The following is a 10429-nucleotide window of genomic DNA, read 5'->3' as shown; positions in this document are numbered from 1 at the left end:
CGAAGATTGAAAACACTCTACCACATACAACAAGCATCATATGAGAGACATTTCTCTCCTGCCAAATAAAGCAGGAGCAGAGCATAAACTTAAGCACTGAACAACTGCTTGTCCATACTGGGTATTTCCTGTCACATTTACATGCAGAGCAACAGTTTAGTGATCTAGACATTGTCTGGGCACAGTCTGGTAGATAACATGTACTGTAGGCTATGTCCCAAAGGTACAATGAATAGGACTATTTTTGTCTCTATTTATACATCCCTCCATCAGTGTGTGTGTGCAAGCGTGTGTGTGTGTATCCAAGCTCCATGTCTTTTTGCAATTTGTCTTGGCATGTATTGTTTCCTTTGCTTTGTGCCATGAAAGTAGAAAATATCTCACTGTGACGTCCTATGATGTGGTCCTTGCTTTATTTCAGACCCCTAAACTAAGAAATGTACAACACACAATAACCATGTCCTAAAAACTCCTGAACAGCCAAGGTCTTTGGACTAAGTGCAATGTAATGTAGATAACACCTGTGCATGCCCTTTGGCCTTTTATTCTGTGGGGCCAGTATAGATATATCCAAGAACAGGCAGAAGACAACTCACAATAAGAATGTGCAAATATTAGACATAGAACTGAAGCCTATTATGCTGGAGATTTTCTGGAAAGTGCTTTGATGTTTGAATGCAAGTATAAAGTCCCTGAAGTTCTTGATTTTACCAGTATTGAGCTGCTTTTCAGAACTACCCTTGAATTTTCTAAAGTGAAGATTAAAGCAAAAGGATTAAATACTTGAGAGCATGTAAAACAAAAACATCTCCTAAAATCCAAATGTTCATTAATGACATGATTGATTCTGATCAGTGGTGGCATGAGGTTTCTTCTGAAATGTCCTCCTGGAACTACACAGTGAATTCCAGGCAAGTGTGAGAGAAATGATCCCAGGTGATGGATCACTTGCTGAGTGGCTCAGAGCAACTTTCCCCAGAATTCACTTGCATGAATGTTCCCTTTAAGAGTGCTTCAGTGGTCAGAAGTCTTTCTGGCTATGAAGGCTGTGAAAAAGAGGAAGTCTTTCACCAAAGCACTGCTTGTTACCAAGCTCCCTGGGCTGTGAAGCTTGTTTTTCATTGTTTCGTGCTTAGTCCTGATGAACTGGTTTGACAGCTGCAATTTTAGAAAGTACCAAATAAAAGAGAAAAAAAATAGTTGGGGAAAATTTTTACTGAGAATATGTATGGCAGGAAGCCAGCTAAGAAATCTTATGATTGGCTAAAGAGCACAAAATCTATGGATTTAGACAATTTAAATCTAGGTTCTGATTTGCTCACCCATCCTGGGTGGTAACTTACTGTCAAAATTCTCCTTTTCAGTGAAGCTATGGGAGAGCTTATGCACTGTGAGCATGAAAAACAAAGCCTTGTGCTGATTCACATGCTGCAGTTAACCACGACTGATAAACATTTATCTCTTGAACAAGACTGTATGCCATGATCTCACATTCTCTCTTTGAAATATGATGGTGCAAATTATTGATACAGACCTCAAACTTGCTGTGAAAAAACTTCCTATTTTTTTTGTGGTAAGTCTTTTCCACAGCTTTTTTCTCCCTCAACAAAGGTTTCAGGCTCCTCACCAGCTGTCAGTCTAGTATCTAACATTGGCAATGCAGTTTGAGTTTCAAGTCAGTATACTATCTAATGGAGCATCCCTTGTGAGAAATTCTAGAGCCAGCATAATGTCTGTGTGCTACCTCTTGCCTCCAAGGTTATAGCTTGTATGTCCAGTTCATGTTGTCCTTCTGTCATGTCAGCCTCTGGGTGCATTTTCAATTCCCTTGCCATTATGCATCTGGCATAAAAGAGGGCAAGCCTGTACCCTTGTTACTACGCCAGGCTTTAACACTGAATATGTTTCTTTACTTGCCAGTGACCTTCACTCACACAGTATCAGAGAGTCTCTCTGTCACGTGAAAGGGCAGAGGGGCAGGCAGGTTACCAGGCCTGCAATCCCACTAGTCTGTGCAGTAGGAAAACACCACACTGAAAGCTGCCTGTATATGACCCTGTGAATCCATTTGAAACAACAAATTAAGTGCTCTCTATATTGTTCTTTATTGATCTGGATCACTCTTCCTTTTTTTTTTTTTTTGTTTTGTTTTCTAGGTTAAGTACATGGTCACTATTTTGAGCCTAAGCAGGAAAGATCATCTTTCCTCTTCAGACTTGCCACAGAAAAATGTAACTGTTTATACAATGAGTCATGCTCAGAGTTTCTTTTGTCCTTGATAAGTCTCTGAAGTGCAAATTAGAGGGATGTGTATATAATTGACAATGAATTTTTAAGACCTTGATACACTTGGTGTCACCCGTGTCTGTGACAATAACAATGCAGTATCCTTTCCCTTGCCACACAGAGATTTTTTCTTACATAGCTGTCTCTAATCATGGTTCACCATGATTAGACATGGTTTAGGTGACTGTTTCAGTCACCTAAAGCCAGAAACATAATCCTGCCTATCTGATTCCAAGACAAGTTAAATAACTACCATACGTCATGTGGGCTCCCCTTTGTTGGAAGTGCTCTGTGGTAAGTTCTAATTAGCACAGTGAAATTCTTAAGAAAGCAGGAGTGAGGTGGATCCCAGGAATGCAACTACCTACTTACTGCATGATCCTCTGAAAACTCCTGTGGCTAGCGATCTCCCAAACCTTCCTTCCTCCCTTCCAAAATAGCTTTCCAAGACAATAGCTTGTCTTGTCTTTACCTTCTCTCCCTCACTAGTATTTACAGAATCAGAATTTTCATGATCTTTTTAGCTTTATGTAGAAGCTGATATGGAGCAGTTTCAGTGCGGTCTCATTCTGGGAACAAACAACACATTGCAACTTTTGAATTTCCCCTTAAGTGGAATTTGCATTGATCAAGATTCTTAGCACGTCTGTGAGATAGAGAATTACAATTCTCACCCTTTTTACAGTTAGAGAAATGATGGCACTTTGCAATTCAGTTAACTTAGAAAATCATCAAAAAGTGATGTAGGGAGGCTTATATGTTTATATTGATGGAGGCAGATAGACACACTCTGGCACCATTTTCGGTCTTGCCCATAATTTCTAGGTGTGGTTAATGTCCAAACTTGCATAATTTGTCTTTAACAATGCTTACCACCTGGGCATAAGATTTTTTTTGTAATTAGCAGATTAGAACTGTCAGATCAACTGGGCTGTAGTCAGAGTGAGCTTGTCTGAACTTGCTGGTGGAGAAAAGTGCCCAGTGACACCTGCAGTCTAGACTGCAGCTAGTGGTTATCACATGCTCCACCTGCAAGGGTTTCTGTACTTGCTTTTTCTCAACAGGGTCCTCAGAAATATTATCTGAAGATTTTACAATTCACATCATAGGTGTAGCTTACTGGGAAACACAACTGAAACAACATCAATGCTCTTCCATTTACACTATGCTAGAGCTGGTCATGTTTCACAAGGAATTCTGTGGTTTCTGTCCTTAAATCTCCAAATTGAAAGTAATGTTGTTATATCTCCTATAACGTGTTGGCTTCATTCTTATTTAACACAGATAAGTTGCAACAGTGGAACTGTTACCTGTTATTTTTCTGCACAATATAATCCTGCTTCTAAGGCTACCCAGAATCACAGAATCAAAGAATAATAGAATGGCTTGGGTGGAAACATTGTTCCAGCCCTCCTGCCATGAGCAGGGACATCTTCCACTAGACTAGGCTGCTCAGAGCCCTATTCAACATGGCCTTGAAAACCTCTAGGGATGGGGCATCCACAGCTTCCCTGGTAAAGCTGTTCCTGAGCCTCATCATCCTCACAGTATAGAATTTCTTCCATTTATCTAATCTAAACCTATTCTCTGTCAATTTGAAGACATTCCCCCTTATCCTGTCATTCGATTATCCAGTCATTGTAAATATTCTTGCCCCATCTTTCCTGTAAGTTCCCATCAGGACCTGTAATTAGGTCACTGCAATTAGGTCACCCCAAAGCCTTCTCTTTTCCAGGCTGAACAAACCCAGTTCCCTCAGCCTTTCCCCACAGGAGAAGTGCTCCATCAAATGGTGACCTCCTCTGGGCTCACTCCAACAGATCCATGTCCTTTCTGTGCTGGGGTCACCAGAGCTGGATGCAGCACTCCAGGTTACAGAAGAACAGAGTAGAGGGACACATCTACCTTGCCTGACCTTTGATGCAGCCCAGGATGTGTCTGGCTTTGTGGTCTGGAAGTGCATTGTGAGCTCATGTCCTCTTGCCTTCCATCTCATTAACCTTTGAAAATGCTTACTTGAGAAGAAGAAGCATTCAAACTCTGACAGCTGTACCTAGAAGCAGAAACTATAGAATAGCAATACATCATTCTCCCACAGCCCTGCATCCCTATTGTTTTTCCCTTGAAGTTGAAATAGGTCTTCCTTTCAAAATGTCCTTTAGGTACTGGAAAGAATCCATCAGTATAATGCTGATAGGCTATATTCTGTCTGTGTAACACATCAGGTCATCCATCAGCACATCCATTATTATGCCAGGTGCTTCAAAGCTTGGGAAGCTACTGGCTCTCAAACCCCATTGTATTGCAAGCTGCTCATAATGCACAGAGGCTGTCTTCACTATAGAGATCAGTGGGAAATCGTTAAAAGTAAAATGCTTCTACTAGGGCATGAATCTCAAAAGGTTTGGTTCAGGCAACACAAAAAAGTTTTTCAATAACTTCTTTGTTATGAAAATCAGGTCAGAAATCTCATGAGAATAGGTCTTCTCCTTATGAGAACTGCAGTATTGTCCCAGTTTTGGTCAAAGTGAAAATACCACTAGAATGATCATTTCTTAAAATAGTTCAATAAATCAGTGACTGATTCTTATCAAAACCAGGGAGAGTAAGAAATCTGTTAAAACTCAAAATGCTAAACAGGGAAAGAAAATGTTTGAAAATGGATAACATCACCCTGGAGCTGACTTCACAAACCTGGAAAAATCCCCCACAGGCCTATCTTCAAGAAGGTTAGAACCATATGTTTCTGTGTATTTGCTCTTTATGTTTTCAGCTAAACCAGAAAAGAAAGAGAAAAAATAATAAAGCCCTCCAGCTCTGCTACAGCTTTCATAATTTCAGATCTTTCCCTTAATAATTCAAAGTAAACTAATTACCTAATTATGTTAACAGGTGTCAGTCATTCAAATATAAAGAGCTACTAGAAAGACCTGAACTGGGGAATTCTTTTCCTTAAGTGTCTGCACTTAAAATTTGAAGCATAATGGCATTAAAACAACTGATTGAGTTCTTCTAAAGACATTGCAGCTTAGATCCATACTGGAGGCATTCACCTGTGAGGCAATTAAGCTTTTACCTCCCATTACAATACTTTGGCAAGCTTCCTGATGAATCCTTTATGTGTGGCCCCTCATGTCTAAAAGCCTACAGTAAAAAGTTGTACTATTTGAAAGGAGGATGAGGAGCTGCTTGTTAAAGAAGGGGGAGAACACTGGCCTTGCTGTGAGTGTGTGTTGGTAATTATCCTGTATCAGTTATCTTCCTTAAAAGTACTGTATTATGCCATGAAAACAGCCAATGGAACTGTTGGGGTCATTTCTCATAGGGCCAAGTGATGTAAAATTATTAGATGGTCTAAAAAACACACAACATCAAATTTTCAATAAAAATTTAAGATGTTTTTTTCTTTGTAATATATTTTGTGAATTTCAATTTTCTCCTGTCTTCCATGTCCTTATGCCCTCCCCCCCACCCCTGAATAAATACAATAAGAGTCTGCCTGTGCGTGCTCTTCAGTTCCATAATTTCCTGAAAAGTCTGACAAGGTTGTGTCTCAGTAGTAAGCAGAAAGTCATTAAAGGGACAAGAAAATGAGACCCAAAAATACAAATAAAGCTTATTCAGTGAGATAAAGGAGACAAACATTTTATAAGTGTTAATACCAACATGGGACCTTCCTTTATAGTCAAAATATTTCAGGGTTTGAAAGTTTTGGCTTTCAAGGAAAAGAAAATCAGGAAAATGCAGCATGTTTGCATGTTTGTGATGCTCAGAGGAAAGCTAATTTTTCTGACAAAGGCAAACTCTAATCATGACAGTCAATATAAATATTGCTTAGGTGACCTGTAGTTAATTTTTCCAGTCTGGCACATCCAAGCACTGAGCCCATCTATTAACACTCTCCTAGGGGAATGCAGACACATGCCTATGTGTATGCATATTGTTTCTGCTGCCTTGATTTCTTACTGCTGTATTTCATCCAGTGGCAAAAGCAATATGTGTTTTGGTGCTGAAAAACATCTATCCAAACCTAGCTCATGATATTTCACAAGGATCTAATCCAGCATGACATTACAAGAAGCTAAAGAAGTAGGTGTGATAAAGTCACAGGGTGGGGAGGAGGGAGCTTGACTGAAATTTGGGAGACCTGCTTCTTTATGACTGCCTACAAAAAGTGCTGTGGAGAATGCATGGTGCAGAAACAGGAATTAAGCCACAATGTAGGCATGTGATCCAGAACAGGGAACTGAATTCTGGCAGGTCCTCTTCTTTCAGTGTGCATATACTTAAAATTTCAGCATGCATTTTCTTAAAAGTTCTAGACTTCTTAAAACATTACTCTGATTCTGTTACTCTGAACACCTTTTTAATATATAATATATAATACATGGAAGTGAAGTACCTGGGTTAAAATAATAATTAGACAAATTCATCAGAACAGTTAAACACAAAGACAGCAACTCCCACCTTCAATCTTTGAAAGTCTTGGTACTGCAAGGTGTAAAATGAAGCATGAGCCCACATTTACCCTCTTCAGTTCTTTCTCAGGCTCTATTGGCTGCTGATGGTGACAACATAATGCCTGATGGGCCAGCAGTCTGAACTGAAATGATCATTTGTATGGTATTACATTACTGTATCTTTGTGTTTGGTATTACTTTCTGCAGTGTATTTATGTTGAAACAGTGAGCAATAACGATGTCATAGCTAGAAAAAGCATGGACAGCAATGAATAGACTGAGACCTAAAATTATTCTTTCTTCTTCAAATCTTCAAAAAGAAATTTTACTTCAGTACAAAAGATACCCTCCTCTGCCCCCAAAATTTAAAGAAAAATTTTAAAAAAACCAAAAGTCTTGTCAATGTGGAGGTGTCAGGCAGACATGGTAAATTCATTTTAGTAATAGGTTTCATTATGCCAAATGTTTGCGTGTATGGAAAGAAGCGGGTTACAGAGAGTGGATGGATCTCTGAACAAAGAGCAAAGAGAAAACAGGTGCTGTTTGAAGATTTTTTGATATGGACATCTACAGATAAACTTTCCAAAAACTCCAGACAAATAACTGTTTTAACAAAGGAGCCATTATGCTGTTGTCTCTCTATTTATTTTTAAGGAAGATTGAAATGCATATCATCCAAACAGTCCTGTAATCACAACTGTACTCTCCATTTGTTCTTGAAAAACAAACCATTTCTCTGCTAGAGAAAGCTTATTTAAAGTTAACAAAACTATTAAAGGATATAGAGAAAGAGGGTCTTGGGGAACTATTCCCCTGCATTACACAAACCACTTAATTCAGTAATGTGTTGAGGTGCTGCCCCATTTTCACTGTAGGCACTGGTGGGAGAGCACAGGTCAAAGACTGGTTTAGCCTCTGTGAATTTAAACCCACAGCTCAGGCTGAAAGGGCTTGAAACACCACACCTCTGGGATTGTGGATCAGGAATGAGAACAATGAAGAGAAGAGATGAAAATACTTCCTACACAAAGTGACCCTTAACCTGGTGCTAGAACAGCTCTTTTGGCACTGCAGGAACCAGGTCAATAGCACACAGAATGATGACAAGGACAAAACCCCAAAAAATAATCATCTTATTTTATGACAGACTTCAGGATAAGGAATGAAGTAGCTGGACCCTGCAATGGCAGCAGAAAATTTTATAACATAACAACTCATTCAGGAAGTTAGTATTTAGGTTAATATTTAATGTCCTGTTTTCTATTTATTAACTCAATTTTATTAAACCTTTGAAAAGCATATCTATAATTCCTGTACCTTCACTCACCACTTACTCTGTCATCTATATGTTCTGTATATTTACAGGGTAGCAATAGTAACAGTCCTGGATGTTTTCTATAAGTATGTTCTATGAAACACTTTTTTTGTCTTTGAAGGAAGACATAAGTGTTTTCCTTAAACAATTAATTTTAACCTTGAAAAATAAGAAACAGCTCTCTGCCTGAAAATGTAACAAAATAAACTGACTTTATGTTTGCATGTAATATGATCCTATTAACTAACTGAGGATCGAATTTTTCCAAATATAATAATTCATGGAAAAATACATAACTAGGTTTGGAACCTTGAAATAAAACCAACTTTACCTGAGAAAAATAAATGCAGTTTTCTAGTAAGTGCTGCAGACACTATGTGTTTTCAACAGAACAAAACCAGAAATGCAGATTCAGACAAGGATGGCTTGTAGTATTTTATGGTGGGTGTCAGTTTTTCTGCTATGGAATGCAGATTAAACAGTGTTTCACTGTAAAATGTCACTGTCTTGGCTGCCCTGGGAACCCAGCAATATTATGAAGGTAGTAAATAAGAACCAAGAAAAAATCCTGCATAGGTACTATGTCACAAGAGAAGCAGAAGGTGGTGTGGTTTGGACTGGCTAAAATATGTCTTTCTTATGTAAGGCTACAAAGTTCTTTGGCTCTGTAGTATTTTTTCCTCCTCTGAAAATGAAGACAAAGAATAAAATAAATCTCCAAAAAATATCTGTAAATGAAATCCTGAATATGTAATTCATGGTTGACCAAATCACTTTTAAAAAGCAATTTGGAAGTAAAAATTGAATTTTCCTGTTAAAAATGCCAATTTTACTTTCAGAATTTTATTTCTCAAAATAGGCATGTATCACTGAAATACCATTGAATAATGAGTGTTATGTAGAATCTTCATGAATGACAGATTGTGTGTACCCTTGGCAAATTTGCAGATGATACCATGCTGAGTGGTGTAGTGACACACCTGAAGGATGGGATGCCATCCAGAGGGACCTGGATAAGCTCAAGAATTGGACCCACAAATACAAAGTACTGCACTTGGCTCAAGCCACCCCCGGTATCAGTCCAGGCTGGGGGATGAAGAGATGCAGAGGAGCTCTGCCAAGAAGGACTTGGGGGTGCTGTGGGTGAGAGGCTGGACATGACCCAGCCATGTGTCCTTGCAACCCAGAAAGCCAAACATGTCCTGGGCTGCATCAAAGGCAGCATGGGCAGCAGGTGAGGGAGGGGATTCTGTCCCTCTGCCCAATCCTGGTGAGACCCCACCTACAGTGCTGCATCCAGCTCTGGGGTCCCCAGAATAGGAAGAACATTGATCTGGTGGAGTGGATCCAGAAGGGGACACCTGATTGATTAGGGGGATGAAGCACCTCTCCTATGAGGAAAAGCTTTGAGAAGTGAGTTTGTTCAGCCTGAAAAACAGAAGGCTTTGGGGTGACCTAACTGTAGCCTTCCAATACCTGAAGGGGACTTACAGGAAAGATGGGGCAAGAATATTTACAAGAGCATCTAGCGACAGGATAAGGGGGTAATGGCTTCAAATTGACAGAGAATAGGTTTTGATTAGATAATTAGAAGAAATTCTTTACTGTGAGGATGATGAGGCTCAGGAACAGGCTTACCAGGGAAGCTGTGGATGCCCCATTCCTGGAGGTTTTCAAGGCCATGTTGGATAGGGCTCTGAGCAGCCCAGTCTAGTGGAAGATGTCCCTGCCCATGGCAGGAGGGCTGGAGCTAGATGACCTCCAAAGTGCCCTTCCAATTCAAACTGTTCTGCGATTCTATGATTGAAATGTCTGACTTATGAAAAATCTGCAATTTGTTGATGGGTCATAGATTATTGGAGGATCTTTAACCAGAAATAACTGAAAATATTACTTCAGAAGACAATCTTGTCCCTGTGAGTAGAAACACAATGATATTGCAGTACTCTCCAAAAATTGTGATAAAATTCTTTTGAAATCAATGGTAAAATTCTGACTGATTTTAATGAGTGAGGATGTAAATCACTAGATTACTTAAAAAGACACTTTTTAAAAATTAGTTCTGGGGTATTTAAAGATGCATTGCTGGAATCTGGTCAGCAGTTTTGCAGCCATTTCTTTTTTCCCCCTATTTTCCCCTCTCTTGCCCCACCCCCACTTCCTACTCCCTTACCCCCTCTTTTCTTTGCCCTCTTTCCTGCATCCCCTTCCCTGCCTTAAACCACAGAGTGCCCTGACATCTTCCTTTCATCACACAGTTTTTGGGAACCTTAAATTATATTTTTATTTCCTGTGCTGCTATAAACTCCTTTTGCAAATATCCCTGCTTTTTGAAGTTTTTTTTTGTTTGTTTGTTTGTTTTTTTTTT

This window comes from Vidua chalybeata, chromosome 3 (assembly GCF_026979565.1).
Source record: "Vidua chalybeata isolate OUT-0048 chromosome 3, bVidCha1 merged haplotype, whole genome shotgun sequence".
Taxonomy (NCBI): domain Eukaryota; kingdom Metazoa; phylum Chordata; class Aves; order Passeriformes; family Viduidae; genus Vidua; species Vidua chalybeata.
Note: the sequence above shows the minus strand (reverse complement) of the source record.